The 19,025-nt window shown below is 39.7% G+C and overlaps 1 long non-coding RNA gene across 1 annotated transcript; it reads left to right on the top strand.

Moving 5' to 3' along the window:
- The first annotated feature begins 13,326 nt into the window (after window positions 1-13,326).
- On the top strand, window positions 13,327-16,879 carry LOC148160171 (uncharacterized). Its single transcript, XR_015762478.1, has 2 exons — window positions 13,327-13,641; window positions 16,519-16,879. It is a non-coding gene; the product is annotated as an uncharacterized LOC148160171 (long non-coding RNA).
- Window positions 16,880-19,025: the final 2,146 nt, after the last annotated feature.

Raw genomic sequence — 19,025 nt, forward strand, 5'->3', positions numbered from 1 at the left:
CAAAAGCTTTTTTGAGATCCAGAAATACAGCAATTGCAAATTAATTTTATCCATATTGTCTATAATTTCTTCTGTTAACGCCATCAGTGCCATTGAAGTTGATCGGTTTTCTCTGAAACCATATTGACAATCAGTCAGAATGTTTTGCTTTTCAATGAAATTATCTAACCTTTTACTAAAAACTTTTTCTAGTATTTTTGAAAATTGACAAAGGAGAGACATAGGTCTATAATTGTTAATAATATTCTTATTGCCAGATTTAAATAGAGGAATAACCTTTGCAATTTCATTGCATTTGGAAATGTTCCAGTTATGAATGACAGGTTGCAGATGTAAGTCAGATGGTCTGCAATATCATCGATTATCCTTTTTATAAGTGACATGTTAATTTCATTCCAGTCCATTGATTTTTTTATTATTACGTTGATTAACTATTTCTTTAATTTTGATTTTGTCTACAGGTTTCAGGTACATAGATGAAGTATTTTGTTTTATACAAATTTCCAGTGTACCCATATCCAGTTGGTTTGATATATTTATTTGTTCTGCTAATGTAGGCCCTACATTTACAAAATATTCATTAAATCCATTTACTATCTCAACTGTTTCATTCAGGGTTTTGTCATTATAATTAATATAGTTAGGGTGAGTAGTATTAGAAGAATTCTTTCTTATCAAGCTTTGTAAAGTTTTCCAAATTCCTTTAATATTTTGTTTATTATTTTCTAATATTTTAGAATAATATTCTTTTTTACATTTTTTAATAATAGTTAATTTATTTTTATAAGTTTTATACTTTTGCTCTGCTTCAAACGTTTTACATTTTATAAATTGTTTATATAGATTATTCTTTTTCTTACATGCGTTGTGTAATCCTTTAGTAATCCGTGGTTTATATTTGGGGGTTTTTTGCCTGTAACTACAAGGTACATTTGGACAGTTTTTATCATAAAATGTTTTAAATATTTTGAGAAATATCTCAAAAGCTTTATCAATATTTTTTTCTTCATACAACCCTTTCCAGTTCTCTGCTTGTAAATCATTTCTTAATGCTCTTATTGAGTCTTCTGACATTATTCTTTTATATGTGATGTTGGTGCCCTCATTTATTTTTCTGGAAACCTCTTCTAGGATAACAAAGACTGGTAGATGGTCACTGATATCATTTGTAATAAGTCCACTTCTCAATTTATTTTCCATGTAATTAGTAAATATATTGTCAATCAGGGTTGAACTGTGTGTTGTTATTCTACTTGATTTAGTAATTAGTGGATATAAACCTAAACTATGCATAGTATCAATAAAGTTAGCTGTACTTTTAACCTTGTTTGGATTCAACATGTCAATGTTAAAGTCTCCACAGATGAAAATGACCTTTTGATAAATCTTAGCAAACAATATTTCCATGTAATTTGTAAAGACTTCAGTGTCAGATGCTGGTGCTCTGTACACACAGCTAACTATAATATTTTTCTGCTTCTCAAACTCAATTTCAATAGTAATGCATTCCATTACATCATCAACTGACACTGACATTTTTTCTACTACCTTGTATTTTAGTTCATTATTTATGTACAAGGCTACACCTCCACCTTTTTTATTCTTTCTGCTTATATAATTGAACTCATACCCTCCCAACGGGAAGTCTGCTCCCTTCTCAGAGGTGAGCCAGGTTTCTGATATTGCTATGACACTGAAATTCAAATGCCGGGAAAAAAGCATGAAGACTGTTGATGGAGTGAGTCAAAACTTGTGCAGGTCATTTGGAAGAGAGCGTCACGAATAAATAATTCTGTTTTCCTCTATCTCTCTTAGCTCTTTGCATGCTCGTTGTGAGGGTTCTTACATAAACCAGCCAGAGAGACGCTGAATGGAATCCAAAAATAATCTTAATTTATTACAAAAAAGTTCAAAAATAATTAAACAATGAGGAACTGGGCCCAAAAACTGAGGTCAACATAACAAACTCCAACTCAGGTAGTAACACAAAGAACTCAAGCACAAAACTGACCTAACAAAAAAGACATGAGGGGAACTTAAATAGTGGCTGATCAGACCACTGCTGACACACGAGGGGTAATTAAACATACAAAAACTTAAACAAATACTAATCAATACAATACCAAATCTTTAAATTAAACAAACATTAGAATGAAAGTACCAAATAGAAGAAACATTAAAAAAAATGGTCAAATTAAACTAAAGAAAACCAAATGTCCTCGTCCCCTGGCAAACAAATGGAATGGCCCGCTGAGGAGGTTTGCCAGCCATATATGGACGTCAATTAGCTGGAGCTCTTCTGTGACCCTCCAGCAGCAACTCTAAAGGAAACTGGCAACTCAAAACAAAGAAATTAATTTATTGCATTTAACAAAAAATATAAAGAACTGACAAATAAAGTTAACTAAATGTGTGCACTTCAAATAGTTAACTAAAAAGTCAGGCTAATGAAACTAATTTTCAAAAATAAAAATCTAAACTATTCACTAATTAATGTCTAAATTAATGTTAAGGATAAACAAAAGAAACGATCACCATTCAGGTCTGTGTGACAGTAGGGTCAGCTGTCACACTCGTACATACATACACATAGGTGGTTTTCACACACGTAAAGCTAAGGTTGAACAAAATGACACGCTGGGAACGCCGTCTTTAGGGCGTAGCTTAGATAGCGGCCAACAAAAGAAATTAGAAACTATTGTTAGGTTCCTCATCAAAAACGTCTTTTGATGAAGAAAACACTGTTGAGTTTCCCTTATAACATTCACCTGCATCAAACACGTTGCCTCCCATCTGACTGATATTACCTTGTCTTATTATGGAGTGAACTGATTCAGCATATGCATGCTCATCAGTGCGCAATAATGTAAATGGGACTTTTAGATGGAAATCGCTTTAACACAGAAGGTTTATTTCTTTCAATCAAGTTATATTTTGAAATTAATATTGGTTTAGAACACGACTGAGCTGTGCTACTTGATTCGTATATTCGTAAATTAATAAATTAATGGAAAACCCTATATCAATTACAGCCACATTGGCTGAAGTTTGTCTAAACTGTTGGAAGAAGTTACATTTGTATTATGAATCAATTTATTTGGAAATGATTTCATGGATTGAAACATCTCCTTTACTAGAAAGTGTGAATAACTTAAGAGCTTTTCCTGGTTACAATAGCAATTGAACCTGTTACACTTCTACCTAACTGATGATGTCACTAGGATCCCAGGCTTTGTGTCATAGATTCTATGACATCAGCTCTGAACCCTTTGAATGTCTTGTTACTTGTGTTCTAAAGCCAGATGTGGACAATCCAACAAATTTATAGAGAATTTTAAATTTGAAACAGAGACATAAGATGGATACTCGTCGTATACCCAGGAGGGTTATCGCGTCGTTAAAAGAGAGGAGATTACAACCAAATGAAAAACTCAACATGCCTATCATACTTAAAGATGAGGATTGTAATTTAAGCAGCTTTATTTCAAAGGTGACTGAAATTACAAAACATTTCAAACCTGACAGCACGACCAATACTGATTATAAAGTTGACTACAGTAAAATGTTCGCGGCAGACGGAACTGATCTTCAGACATGCATTGACCGGGAAAATGAATTTCGAGAATTACAGGGGTTGAAAGAAAGACATGAAGCTGGACTTCGCAAGTTACAGGAGAAGGAACAGAGACCTAGACCACAAAATGTTTATGCACGAGATGTGGAGAATTGGAAAGCCAAGCAGAAGAAACCTATATCAAAAACCTTGTTACAAATTGACAGACATGGAGTAAGACCTCTCTACTTGTCCAATGAGGATTCTGGAAAAGACAAAAATGACTTACCAATTATAAAGTCTTTGTCACGTAAAAAAGAACAGAAACCCAACAAACAGGTTACTGAAAATGCAGAGAAACAAGTTGTAATGCAAATGCAAAAATATAAGAAAGTTAGTGAAGGCATTCGGTCACAATATGTACATGACGAGAGGGAGAAAAATGTTCCTGAAATGATTAAATTTCAAGAGAAATGTAAGAAGATGGCCTATGAAAATCTGCAGGATATAAGGAGACAAGAAGATGTCAAAGATGCTTTTGAGGAGAAAAATGTTCCTAAAAAGGTTACATTTCAAGAGAAACGTAAGAAGATGGCCTATGAAAATCTGCAGGATATAAGAAGACAAGAAGATGTCAAAGATGCTTTTGAGGAGAAAAATGTTCCTAAAAAGGTTACATTTCAAGAGAAATGTAATGTTTTAATCTACCTCCCTTAGCTCTTTGCATGCAAGGTGACCATATTAGTAGACCATATTATGGTCTATGATATTATGGTCTCTGACAGATTCGTGGGATTTCCAAATACAATTTAAATAGCAACTGAAAATATAGCTTGATATTGTCTGTGATTTTCTTAGTAAAATTAATAATTCTAATTTAAATATAAGTTTTCTCCGGGTGCTCCGGTTTCTCTACAAACACAAATGACAGACAGATATTGTCTGTAATTTCATCTATTGTTAAAATTAATTAAGCCTCAATTTTATATAAGTTCTCTCCAGATGCTCTGGTGTCTCTACAAACATAATACTACATAGGTTAGCTAGTGTTGAGAATGAGAATCTCAATCGATGAATCATAATTTGTATTGACACCTGGAGCATAAAATCAGCCAAGAAAAGCTTTCAGACTTTACTTATTGTATTAACTTTCAGCGCTGAAAGGAGACGCTTTACCATTACATCCGAGAAGAGTTTCTAAAAAAGTCTGTGCAGCATCTGAGGAGGAGGAGGAAGGTAGCTGATTATATGGACTGAAGACACTCCCTGAAATCACACCATGTCTCTGTGGCCTGATAAGTTTCTGTTTCTCGTGAGAAATGGACCTTGGTGTCTAACAGAATCAAAAATGTAACTCTATGGGCCCTTTGTCTAATAGCGTGCGACTCTTTCTCGGCCTTGGTAAAGCATCTCAACACTAGCTATAAATATCAATAGGTCTATCAATAGGTAGGCAGCTATCGGCCACACTTTATTTGACAATCTTTGCATAAGACTGACATGACATAACATCTGCCATGAGTCTTTATGAATGTTTACGACTGTCGTCATGAAGTGTCATTCGGTAAATGACACTTTTAATGCAAAGTTGATTAAAAGTGTTGCATTATTTTGACAATAATGTCACTTTAATGCAAGGTTGGCATGGTTCATTGACTTTCACTGCAACTTCTAGACCAACTTTGCATTAAAAGTGTTATTATGATGGAGGTGTGGAGAACGAAGGCCTCCATATGTGGGTTGTTCTTTACCGCTGTGCCACAACAATACCCCACTGTGATTTATCTTTGACTAAAGTTATGTCCTCATATTATGCATTAAATTATCATAACTTACAAAATCATGCAAAGTTGGCACTTTTAATGCAACTTTTAGAGCAACTTTGCATTAAAAGTGTCATTATTTACCGAATGACACTTCATGACAACTGTCATGTTTATGACAGTGTCATGTCAGTTTTAGGGTGCGTTCACACCCCTTCAAATAAAGTGTTTCCTACTTAATGAAACATTACCGCGTGTTTGATGTTTGTGGTGAATGACATACTCGCAGACGAACAAGATAATCAGTCCAAGTTCGTCATTTATTGAAAGTTCAGGAACTACAGTGGCTGTGATGCACCACAGCAAAGGTAAACAAAGATAAAATAACCTGAACAACTCAAAACCACTCGCACCTTTTTATTCTCTCTCTCTGTCATTTAAGCACACCCGTTGCCGTGGCAACCGCAGCGCTCCTCGAGCCAAACACAGGTTACGTTAAAAACATAACATTCAGTCCGTTACAATATTAGGTTTTCAGGCTTGATATTTATTTTTGCGATGATTAATAAGCCTCCTTGAACCCAGTGGTTGTTGAATAGTTAATTTTAAACTCCTGCTCTGCCAGTTATTTTGGTAATGGAACCAAAACGCACAGAATTGCGCAACACCTTGTTGAAACAATAATTGGGGCATGCCATAGCAATGCATAGGGAGAGCAGTCAGTCACTGCCTCCATGCATTGCATGGCAGGCACCTATTGTTCTACACCCAATAGAATGTCTGTTTATTATAACATCTTCTTCCATTACCGTTAATGCGGCTCGTACCGCTGGTGCCCACCCACAAAAGTGGTATCAAAACGTGCGGCTCGATCCCGGCATTGGAGCTATTATTTTTATTGGCAATTGGAGTGAGCGAAATTTCCAACTGCCGAACCTTAGAGTGTAACTGACACCAACTGCCGCTTTTTTAGAGTGAGAAACAGAGTGGAATTTTGACCCCAAAATAATTTTGAAATCGCCCTCATGGGTGCAAAAATTGCTCTATTGGTATGAAAGTCGGTCATGACATTGATACGCATGCCTGCTCCAATAAAATGTTTTCAAAATTTCTCTAGGGCTGACGGTTTTCTGTCAAGGTGCTTCAGAACAAAATCAAGTGACAGGGTACCTTCAGGCACTCCACCATTCATTTTCAGACTTTTCTGAAAAATGTCTGAGCTCAGCGCACACCTTTTTTCTCTCATCACTGCAATTACTGTGAATAAGCTACAGATATGAATCGCGGTACTAAATGAGACGACAAATAGCCCTCTCATATGCTTCAAACGGTTTTTGGATCGGCCTTACGGATCCTGAACGGGAAGCAGTCGTTCGGACTGCTTTTTTCATTAAAACTGACTGGGTGTCTCATAAAGTTAGATAAAGTCTCTGACACACACACAGCAGTTACAGAAGTTTTATCGCTATAGCAACAGAATACTGAGGAAGGCAGGCTGCTGGTTTGGACTACAAAGACTCTGTAGTTCTAAACATGGCGGAACACTTTAATACAGAGGGCAGAGCAGAAGGTCAGAACTACAACATGGCGGAACACTCAATTATTACAGAGGAGGGCTGAGCTGGCATTAAGAACTACCTCCTGTTTTTGGCATTATACAGGTGGATTAACCAAACCACTGTTACACATTGGATTAGTGTGGTTATGAAAATGAAGTTTACTGAAAGTTTCAAAATAAAACTCTGCAATGTCCACTCACGAACGTGCACCGCCTATGGCGGTGCAATAATATTCTTCTTCTTTTATGTTTTTTTTTCTCAGGATAGTGAACTGCCTTGCTGCGCAAGGCAGTTCATTAACATTAGCATTTCATGGGTGTCTCAAAGATTGAAATCCTTCCCCAGCTTTCTGTCTCACACACAGGGCCAATCGCTATAGCAACAGAATCCAGAGAAAGGCCATAACTTTCTCTGGATTCATAACCAGCCATAACTGCCATAACTGTAGTTCTATCTATGGCCAAGACTCAGTTAAAACAGAGGCCTGAGCAGAAGGTCAGAACTACAACATGGCGGAACTGTCTGTTACTATAGAGGAGGAGTTGGCTGGTATTCTGAACTACTTGTGCTTTGAGCATCATATAACTGATTTAACCCGATCACTATTACACATGAAATTAGTGTGACCATTTCAAATGAAGCTTATTAAAAATTTTCAAAATAAAAGCCTTGATAATTTTTACATCATGTATTTGCTCTTTTTTGTGTTAGATAACTGGTTTAACCAAACCACTGTTACACATGGGATTAGTGTTGCCATTTCAAATTAAGCTTAATGAAAGTTTCAAAATAAAAGCCTGCATATTCCCCTCATGTCAGTGCACCGCTGCAGGTGCACGTCAGTCAGCACGTCAGTGCACCACCGCACTGCTGTTGTAAGCCAGATGAAGAGAAGTAAAGAGCTGAGAACCTGATCTTTGAGCAGACAGAGTACATAGGTCAGGAGCAGCCTGGGATGCTTACTGAGGAGCATCCAATGATGATACCAGAGAACCAGGAAGAGACTGTGATACTGCTTGATCTTGTTCCTGTTTCTCCTCCTGTTGTCCCATCCTCTCAGTCTTCAAAAGAAGAAAAGACCCAGAAGCACCTCTCCAGCTGCCTCTCCTCCCATTCCGTCATCTGTCTCACCCATAGATCAGACACATCTGCATTCATGTCACCTGCTGACCATGCCGTCTCCTTAAGTCAGGGTGGCCGATAAGAAGAGCGTAAGTTTTGTTTTCTTTACATTCATGCATCCAACATGTCAACCTCTTTAGCACGATTTGTACTGTTCGTTATTACGCAATAGTCAGCCCCGCCCTTATCTCACCTCCGACTGACTACGGACCAGTTCTCTAACAGGTCCGGAAAATCCCTGAAACCCGGGTCTTACCCTAGAATAGGTTTGTAGGAGATATTCTTTTTAAACTGGCGGCGGAGAAAACTCGTCTAGCTCTAACTACCTTCAATTCCAGAAGTTACGACCCTTTTCAGTTGAGAAGCAATCAGCTGAGTAGCCTCACAGCTGCATAGCTTCAACAACCACTCCTGTTAACGGTAGCTTTTCTCCTAAAAATAACGTGCACTTGTTACTGGCTAGATTAGATTTAGTGACTTAGATTTAAGTCCCAGGGTCATTATTTTAACACTCACCAAAGGAAAGTACGAAGCCACCACGTCTCTAGAATCATGTATGCTAATTTTACTAAAATCAGGAGATACCACAATGATCAAATGACTCAATTAATCTCAATGTTCACAAGTTCTATTGGTATTTTTAGTATGTAATTTATTAAGCAAGCTTTAGCAGGGGTAAATGACAAGCAGATTTGCTTTCAGAGATTACAAACTTGTAATAAGACAATATATTCAAATTAAAATCAATCATAACCTATTCTCATTTCTAATCCTAGCCTGTGTCACTAGTTCCACTAAGTGGAACTAGTGGAACTAGTTCCACTAGTTCCACTAGTTCCACTAGTTCCACTAGTTCCACTAAGTGGAACTAGTGGAACTAGTGGGGGGCAGTTCAACTCACACCCGGTGGCAATCGATCTTGGCAGCTGAAATCTTTAGATGTCCTTGGTCAGAGTCTCTGTTCTGGTGGAGCAAAGTCCTCTCTCAGAAAGAAGCAAAGCCGAACTGTCCGTTGTCCTTCAAACGCACAGAATCTTCATCACTCAGTGACCTTTGTCTTTTCTCCAAGTTGCTGCAGTAGAATAGGGATCGTTGGGTTGAGGCAGAGGGGTCGGTCGAATCAGGAACCAGGGCTGGGGGCAGATGGGTCTTGTCCCTTCTTTGCGGCGTGAAGTCTCAACCTTCCCTTGGTCCTAGGGTGTGGTCCTCTGCTGATCTTCCGTCTGCGTCCTCTCGTTGTCTCTCCTTCAGCGCCACGGACTAAGAACAGTTTCTCCCCGTGTCTGCTGGTTTTTATACCTTCTCTGCCCATAGTTGTGTATTGGAAAAGTCTACGTGACTTTTGAAACGTTCCACTGAGTGTGTGGAAAGTTCGTTTCCAAACCATCATTCTTTCTCATGACTCATTGCAGCAACTCCTTTCGGTACTTCCCCTTTTCTACGGGCCATCTGGCTGTTGAGGCCGTTTCTCGTAACTCACTTCCCTTTTTGAGTTGTTCCAGCACCCCCGCCCAGCCTAATTGCAACACCGTCTGCTTTGTTTCTCACAATCTCAAATCTTCAGTCTAACATTTCTGTAATCTATTATAAACATAATTAATTTGTCATTTTATCAACTTATGACCTTCAATATGATTCTCTTTCCCTTATCTTGATTCATAACTCCAACTGTTACCATTTCTAATCATCAATAGTCAACATACAACAATCAAGTTGTTTTCGGTTACTTCAAATCAAAAGTACAAAACATATATTCAAATCAAAAGTACAGAAAACATATTTCAATTATACATTTCAGACATTCAAAGTGTTACATATATATGTATTCTTTATTTATCTCCTTTAATCATCATTAAATCAACATGCAAGATTACTGTTATTTCTCAGGCCTTTACTCCGTTCTCTGCGTGTACCTGGACTCAAAACCAAAATATAAAAAAAATTGTATATGTTAGTGATGTTCACTACTTTAGGACTATAACACCTCATGAAGTGTATTTTATTGCTTGTTTTTCAGATTGGAGGAACAGGCTATATTTCAGGACCTTTTCATAGCCACGGATGAAAACCCCATGAATGTAAGGTAAGGAACATTGACCAGGCATTGAATAACCTTGCTGGTACATACTGCATAAACATCTTTGACACAGTTGATGTTTGTGCATGTTTGTGCAGACACAGATGGACACAAAGCTTGTGCCAAGGCCCATCGCAAGATCAGAAAGGAGAACACATCTTAGCTTTAGAAGATGTTGGTCACTTGAAGACTGATACAGACACAGAAGTTCTGTCTTTGGAAGAGATTCTGTCCGGTGACATGACATTGCCATGGCAGCAATCACACAGTGGTAAGTAAACATACACTAATATGTTTTATACTGTCTTCATACCTGACAGATAATGAGACTAGATACTCCAGGTGTTGACCTCAACTTACAAATTTAAATTTTTGCTGAGTTGATTTGTCCTTTTCATAAATTCATTTCAGACTCTGTCAGTCTTCACACAAAAACAAGGGCAATCGATGACATCATGATAGTAAAGAGACTGGAAGAGGAAAAGTGGATCCTTGTTGATGGACCATCATTGGAAATCTCTGTCATCCTATGAAGACACTCTAAAGGAGTTTCCCACCTGTTATCAGGAGGTAAATTTAAAAGTAGGTTTTTAAGTAATGCATAATCATACCAAAAGTAAAAGCATCTAAATTTTGTATTCTTATTTTTATTTATGTTCAACTTTAAAGGTTTGTCCTGTGCCCTAACTGACCAAGGTCCAAGAGGTCTCCAGAGCATCATCCTCAGAGAGCTGCAGCACCAACAGAGGAAGCTGCAGGCAACAGAGTAGTATCTACAGCAGGGGTGCCCAAAGTGGGTCCTGGAGGTCCGGCATCCTGCATGTTTTAGCTCTCTCCCTTGTTTAACACACCTGCATCAAATGATGGCTTGTTAGAAGGGCTAAGAAGAACATTGACAAGCTGAAAAGGTTGTTAGTACCAGCAGGGAGAGAATAAAACATGCAGGATGCCGGGCCACTAGGACCGACTTTGGACACCCCTGATCTACAGACTTTGTCAGTAGCAGAGAGTGTTACCTTTGACGACGACTTCAGTATGACTGATAATAGTCATATATTCATATATATATATATATATATATATATATATATATATATATATATATATATATATATATATATATGAATAATTAGCTGGCCAATGGAAGAGATAAAGGCCACGGATGTTAAGACTTGGAAGCTACTAACCATGCATGGAGGGTTCCACCCCAAATCCAGCACCCTGAGACTGTACACGAGCCGTAAGGAAGGAGGCAGAGGACTAGTGAGTGTGAGAGCCACTGTCCAGGATGAAACATCCAAGATTCATAAATACATCAAGGACAAAGCCTCAATGGACGATGTGCTCAGCGAATGTCTCAAACAATGGGGAACAGAGGACGAGGTGCTGGAGGAACCATCATGGGAAGACAAGCCCCTACATGGGATGTACCACCGACAAATAACTGAAGTGGCTGATATCAGGAAATCCTACCAATGGCTGGAGAAAGCTGGACTCAAGGACAGCACAGAGGCCCTCATCCTGGCCACCCAGGAACAGGCCCTAAACACCAGAGCAATAGAGGCTCAGATCTACCACACCAGACAAGACCCAAGGTGTAGGTTCTGCAAGGAGGCCTCTGAGACAGTCCAGCACATAACAGCAGGGTGCAAGATGCTGGCAGGGAAAGCATACATGGAACGACATAACCAAGTGGCGGGCATAATGTACAGGAACATCTGTGCAGAATATGGACTGGAAGCCCCGAGGTCAAAGTGGGGAACACCCCCAAAGGTGGTGGAGAATGACCGAGCTAAGATCCTGTGGGACTTCCAGATCCAGACAGACAAGATGGTAATGGCGAACCAACCGGACATTGTGGTGGTGGATAAAGAACAGAGGAAAGCCGTTGTGGTGGATGTAGCAATACCAAGTGACCACAACATCAGGAAAAAGGAGCATGAGAAACTGGAGAAATACCAGGGCCTCAGAGAGGAACTGGAGAAGGCCTGGAAGGTGAAGACCACAGTGGTGCCTGTGGTCATCGGGGCCCTCGGGGCAGTCACCCCCAAACTGGAGCAGTGGCTCAAACAGATCCCAGGAACAACATCAGACATCTCAGTCCAGAAATGTGCAGTTCTAGGCACAGCCAAGATACTGCGCAGAACCCTCAAGCTCCCAGGCCTCTGGTAGAGGACCCGAGCTCAGAGGATGAAAGAGACCACCCGCGAAGGGTGAGAGGGGAATTTTTTTTTTATATATATATATATAGTTTGCTCATAAGTCACAGAGACACAATTTGTTCTTCTGTTTTCATGTTTACAAATGGGCAGTGTTTTATCTTGATTCTTTTTTTAATAGTTAATTTGTTTGTGCCTTTGTATTTTCTAAAAGGGCTTACTAGAGCTGTAATTACTTCCACAATCATGTCATTGAGTGTATTTCTTTTTCACTTATGTTTCTGCACATCTAGTGTATTTTCTATGTAATAATAAGAGAAATTGTAATTAATTTAATAGTTTGTTACTATTTTTACTTCAAGTGGAATAATAACACTTGCGCTTATGTTGAGCAGTTAAAAATGGCTACAATGCTACGTTAAGCAGTCCTAGTGATTCTGTAGTTACTAACATAGCCAAGACATCTTTTTGAATCTTCTACTTTTATTTTCTTTTTTATTAATATGTGCAGCTCTGACTTATTTCTTAATCCAAAGAATGCACAATGTGTGTACTGGTGGAACAATTTCTTATCCTTGGTCAATTGAATGCAGTTCACTTTGTCAATGTCTTTATTAAAAATAAATAAGTAAAATAAAGTTTAAGTACTTGTCAAAGTGATTTTTTAATGCGGTATTCAGGTATGATTTTGTTTAATGACATGTATTTATACAAAAATCATAAAGGCATGATTTTATAAACAAAACAGCATCTAATTTAGTGGACTCTTTAGGACATGTTCTGTATCCATCAGCTGATGACAAGTCAGTAATGAAGGATATTAAAATGTTGGACGAACAAGAAGTGGTTTCAAGAAATTGTCAGGAGAAATAAGTTGTTCAGCTTTTAGGTACTTTTTAAGGACTTATGAAAATTAATTATAATTGCCTACATAGACCTAGCGTTATTAAGCATGTCTATGTTCAACAGTTGACAGATGAAATAGGAAGTCAACTAAGGTTTGGTAGAAAAACTTGCTGTCGGTATCATTGTCGGGCGCCTGTCACTATTGTGAATGATTTCTTACGCATCCCTCTTCATCGCATCTGTTTGACTTCGAAGTTGGTTTCTGGTGAGGTGGTGGTGGCCGCAAGTCCAGTTTTCCCAATAAAAGGGGTTGATTTCCTTCTGGGAAACGATTTGGCAGGGGGTAAAATTTTGATTAATCCGGAAGTTACAACAGTTCCAGTGATATCAGATGCCCCAGATGAGTTGCAGAGAAAATATCCAAAGGTGTTTCCCGTGTGTGCGGTTACTCGAGCTATGGCCCGGGAAAACATGGAACTGGACATCGGTGATGTGATCAACCTGGAGGAACGCAGCTTATCAGATGACCCTTTGAATGGGGAAAGCAACTTGGATTCTGCAGGTACGTCGGTGCCTTCTACACCTGTGGCACCTTCACATGATGTGGACCAGGGGGAGGCTCTTTACGACAACATGTCCAGGGGAAATCTTATTCTGGAACAAAGTCGTGATCCCTCTCTTGTCCCTTTGTTCAACCGTGTTGTGTCAAATGATGAAATTGGGAAAATGCACGAGGGATATTTTTGTGTAGATGGCCTGTTGGTGCGTAAATGGACACCATTACGACACCATGGACACCAAAAAAGATGTGAGGAAATATTGTAAAACCTGCGAGGTGTGCCAAATTTCCGGGAAACCTAATCAAACAGTTGCACCTCATCCTTTACATCCTATTCCTGCTGTGGACTCACCTTTTGACCGTGTTTTGGTGGATTGCGTCGGCCCTTTTCCAAGAACTAAATCTGGTCATAGGTTTTTGCTAACAGTGATGTGTGCATCAACCCGGTTTCCAGAAGCTATACCATTGCGAAAAATAACTGCGCCGTCGGTTGTGTCTGCCTTGGTGAAATTTTTCTCCTTGTTTGGTTTGCCAAAAGTCATTCAGACTGATCAGGGATCCAACTTTATGTCGCGTATCTTTAATCAAGTTTTGAAACAGCTTGACATCACACATTGCCATTCCAGCGCGTATCACCCGGAGAGCCAGGGCGCGCTGGAGCGGTTTCATCAGACTTTAAAAAGCATGCTCCGTGCATACTGCTTGGAGTTTGACGGAGACTGGGATGAAGGAGTTCATCTGCTGCTTTTTGCAGCACGTGAGGTGGTGCAGGAATCACTTGGCTTTAGCCCAGCAGATCTTGTTTTTGCTCATTCTGTTCGTGGCCCACTGAAATTGTTAAAAGAGAAGTGGATGGGCAGTGATTCACAGAATCTTCTTGACTACGTCAGTGCGTTTCGCTTTCGTCTTCATCGGGCGTGTGAATTGGCTAGAGAAAATCTTCAAGCCGCTCAGAGCAAGATGAAGGGCTGGTTTGATATTAAGGCTAGTAACAGGCAATTTCAACCGGGAGATAAAGTTTTGGTGTTTTTGCCTGTTGAAGGTGCTAGTCTGCAGGCGCGCTACAGCGGACCGTACGTGGTTACACGTAAAGTGAGTGACACAGATTACATAATTTCTACGCCTGACCGCGTGCGCCGTAGCCGCTTGTGTCACATAAACATGCTGAAAGAATATCATGAACGAAATGAAAATAATTCTGTTGCTTTGAGTTTATCCTCTGGTGACATGCCCTTACCTTCAGAGCCAACAGCGGCACAGTCGGTTCAGGCGAGTTCCTTGGAGGAGCTGTCTAGTCCTGAATCCGATATTGACCACCCAGGTGAGGCTATGCTGCGGGGCCGACTAAAAAACTCTGAGATGCTGGTTAACCTGGATGCTTGTTTGTCGCATTTGTCCGATGATCAACAACAGGACATGGTGGGCCTTATTAAGTTATACTATGGCTTGTTTTCGGATGTGCCCTCCCAAACTCGTGTTGGAACATGATATAAATGTCGGTGGTTCTTCCCCTATTAAGCAGCATCCCTATAGGGTGAATCCAGACAAAAGAAAACGCCTACAAAAGCAAGTTGATTACATGTTGCTAAATGGCATTGCTGAGCCAAGTTGTAGTGCGTGGAGCTCACCGTGCTTGCTGGCAGTTAAGTCGGATGGGTCTGACCGCTTTTGCACTGATTTTAGAAAAGTTAACGGAGTCACAAAACCAGATTGCCACCCACTTCCTCGGATGGAGGATTGTGTAGATCGGGTAGGCTCCGCAGTGTTTGTGACAAAGTTGGATCTGCTGAAAGGCTACTGGCAGGTCCCGCTGACAGAGCGAGCCAAGGAAATAACTGCATTTGTGACTCCAGATGCATTCTTGCAGTACACTGTGATGCCATTTGGCGTGCGTAACGCGCCGGCAACTTTTCAGCGTCTAGTAAACAAGGTCTTGTCTGGTGTGAAGGGGTGTGAAGCTTATTTAGATGACATTGTCATTTACTCAGACTCCTGGGAGGAACATCTAGAACAGGTGAAAACTGTGTTTCAGAAATTAAACGAAGCCCATCTGACGGTTAATCTCGCAAAATGTGAGTTTGGTCGTGCCACTGTGGCTTATTTGGGTAAAATAGTGGGTAATGGACACGTTAGACCGGTGGGTTCAAAAATAGAGGCTATTTCAGCATTTCCCATTCCTTCCTCACGACGTGAGTTGCAGCGTTTTCTTGGAATGGCTGGCTATTACAGGAGTTTCTGTAAGAATTTTTCCGCCGTCGTTTCTTCTCTCACTGACTTGATGAGCCCAAAGGTTCCATTCAAGTGGTCACCGGAGTGCCAACATGCGTTTGAGTGCGTCAAAGCGCTCTTGAGTAGTGCGCCGGTGCTTGCCGTGCCAGTGTACACGGTGCCCTTTAAACTGGCGGTGGATGCCAGTGATACAGGAGCGGGTGCCGCTCTTTTGCAGGACGGCCCAGATGGGATAGAGCACCCGGTGTGCTATTTCTCCAAGAAATTTAATAGGCACCAAAAGGTGTACTCCACAATAGAGAAGGAGGCACTGGCGCTGGTTATGGCTTTGAAACATTTCGAGGTCTATGTGGGCTCCTCTAGTGGCCCAATTGTGGTTTATACCGATCATAACCCACTCGTCTTTATTCAGCAAATGCGTAATTCCAACCGACGGCTGATGCGGTGGGCCCTTTATCTTCAGACCTTCTGTTTGGAAGTAAAACGTGTAAAGGGTAAAGATAACATCTTGGCTGACGCATTGTCCCGTTCCTACTACTGATGCTGCATGGTGACCCGAAATCCCCATGCAGCATTTAGGGGTGGAGGTGTGACGGGCGCCTGTCACTATTGTGAATGAATCCCTGTTTAATTGCTGTTTTCTTCTTGCAGTTGATTGGCTGGCGAGAGTTTAAAGGGATCAAGCCCCACCCACCAGGGCAGCGAGGAAGTTGGGAGAGCTCCTGGTTGGTGGCGTGTCTCCAAGCCTCGCTCCTGCTCCTTCAATATGTTTTCTTGTTGGTTAACTTTCCTTTTGTGTTGTTAGGTCTGGGGATCGTTGGCCAAGCCGAGGTTTTCCGGTTTTTGGTTGTAGGGTGAATGATCCGGCGAGGCAGGGCGAGGGGAGCGGCCCGAATCCGACGGCCAACTGCTGGCTGGTTCGTGAATGCTCCCACTCTTTTGTTTATTTGCCACGATTCCCCAGTACCTCCATGTCCAGCCACAGTCTGAATAAAACTTTTGTTTTATATAACTTGGTCTGGACCTTTTATGTTGTGTGCCCTGTGCGGGCCGTAACAGTACTTGTCAAAGTGATTTTTTAATGCGGTATTCAGGTATGATTTTGTTTAATGACATGTATTTATACAAAAATCATAAAGGCATGATTTTATAAACAAAACAGCATCTAATTTAGTGGACTCTTTAGGACATGTTCTGTATCCATCAGCTGATGACAAGTCAGTAATGAAGGATATTAAAATGTTGGACGAACAAGAAGTGGTTTCAAGAAATTGTCAGGAGAAATAAGTTGTTCAGCTTTTAGGTACTTTTTAAGGACTTATGAAAATTAATTATAATTGCCTACATAGACCTAGCGTTATTAAGCATGTCTATGTTCAACAGTTGACAGATGAAATAGGAAGTCAACTAAGGTTTGGTAGAAAAACTTGCTGTCGGTATCATTTAGTTGAAATACTTCAGATTTGGACATAACTTCTTTTTTAAAACAAAGGGTCCCAACTTAGTGAAATAATCTTAATGAAATGTACAACATTAACTTGGTATTTGGATACATTTACAAACCAAAAGGGGGAGACCTCTATTTCAACTACAATAATTAGATGGACACAACTTAACTTAGATTCTCTTTATGCCTTTTTATCTGCAAGCTTATGAAATGATGAAATAAACCACAGAGGCCTGAGACACCATCAGGCAAATCATTCTTTTCCCACCAGAGCAGATTTAGTCGGGCTACAGATCTCAATTGTAGAGAAAATGCATCTTTAAACCAGTACTTTCATAAAGCATTTGAAGATTAAGCCATCTCTACCACTCAATTTTAGATTAGTGATGGAGTTAGGGTTAACCGTAACCCTAGATTGATTTTATTTAACAGTTCTTTTCTCCTAGAGAAACACTATGTCAATCAAACATAATTTAGATTACTATGCTAACGTAGTTTAAATTACAGTAGACTCAAACTGATTCAATGTTAATTTACTAAACTGTAATGTTGAAGGACTTCAATCTGGGTTTCCTGGGCATACACAAAATAAGCTGCAAACTTTGACTTAAATAATTAACCTTAGATAGGTAAACATGGTATTCAAAATACTTCTCCATAAAACTTTTTTTTATGTGTAAATCCTGATTACATTGAATAAAACACATAACAAATAGCTTCACACAGTTCTGCAAGTGTGTAGGAAACGAATGTGTTACACAGTTTAACCTTGCGTCATGCCTGAAAGGCAACACACAGGGCAAACTTGACCAGCCTACAATGACGACAATGTCAGGCAAAAAGTCTTTATAAATCCCATTATGACTCTTTCTGTATCAAACGAACAGTTTCACTACCTTATGAAGTAACATTTCTAGGTGTATTGTTGACCTTGATCTTATTGAAAACCTTATTACCCTCCACCTCCCACAACGTGCTGATAGTGTTCCTTTCTTCTTTTAATCAGTCTGCCGTACGATGGCTGCGTTCCATTTCAGATTCCCGCCGATCAGCCGTATAATTTCTAGAACTAACTATGCGGAGCTGGGATGCTTATAAAAATATTTTGTGTGGATTATGATAATACATTATGGAAGATCATAATATACAGGTGCTGGTCATAAAATTAGAATATTGTGATAAAGTTCATTATTTTCCATAATATCATGATAAAAATTAAATTGTCATATATTTTAGATTCATTGCACACCAACTGAAATATTTCAGGTCTTTTATTGTTTTAATTTTGATGATTTTGGCAAACAGCTCATGAAAACCCAAAATCCCTGTCTCAAAAAATTAGAATATTATGAAAAGGTTCTCTGAACGAGCAATAAAAATAATCATCTGAATCAACAAAGTAACACTAAACACCTGAAAAAGATTCCTGAGGCCTTTAAAAACTCCCAGCCTGGTTCATTACTCAAAACCGCAATCATGGGTCAGACTGCTGACCTGACTGCTGTCCAGAAGGCCATCACTGACATCCTCAAGCAAGAGGGTGAGAAACGGAAAGAAATTTCTGAACGAATCGGCTGTTTGCAGAGTGTTATATCAAGGCACCTCAGTGGGAAGTCAGTAGGAAGGAAAAAGTGTGGCAGAAAACGCTGCACAACGAGAAGAGGTGACCGGACCCTGAGGAAGATTGTGGAGAAGGGCCGATTCCAGACCA

This window comes from Poecilia mexicana, unplaced genomic scaffold, assembly GCF_051168715.1.
Source record: "Poecilia mexicana isolate PSO_F unplaced genomic scaffold, ASM5116871v1 scaffold_3, whole genome shotgun sequence".
Classification (NCBI taxonomy): domain Eukaryota; kingdom Metazoa; phylum Chordata; class Actinopteri; order Cyprinodontiformes; family Poeciliidae; genus Poecilia; species Poecilia mexicana.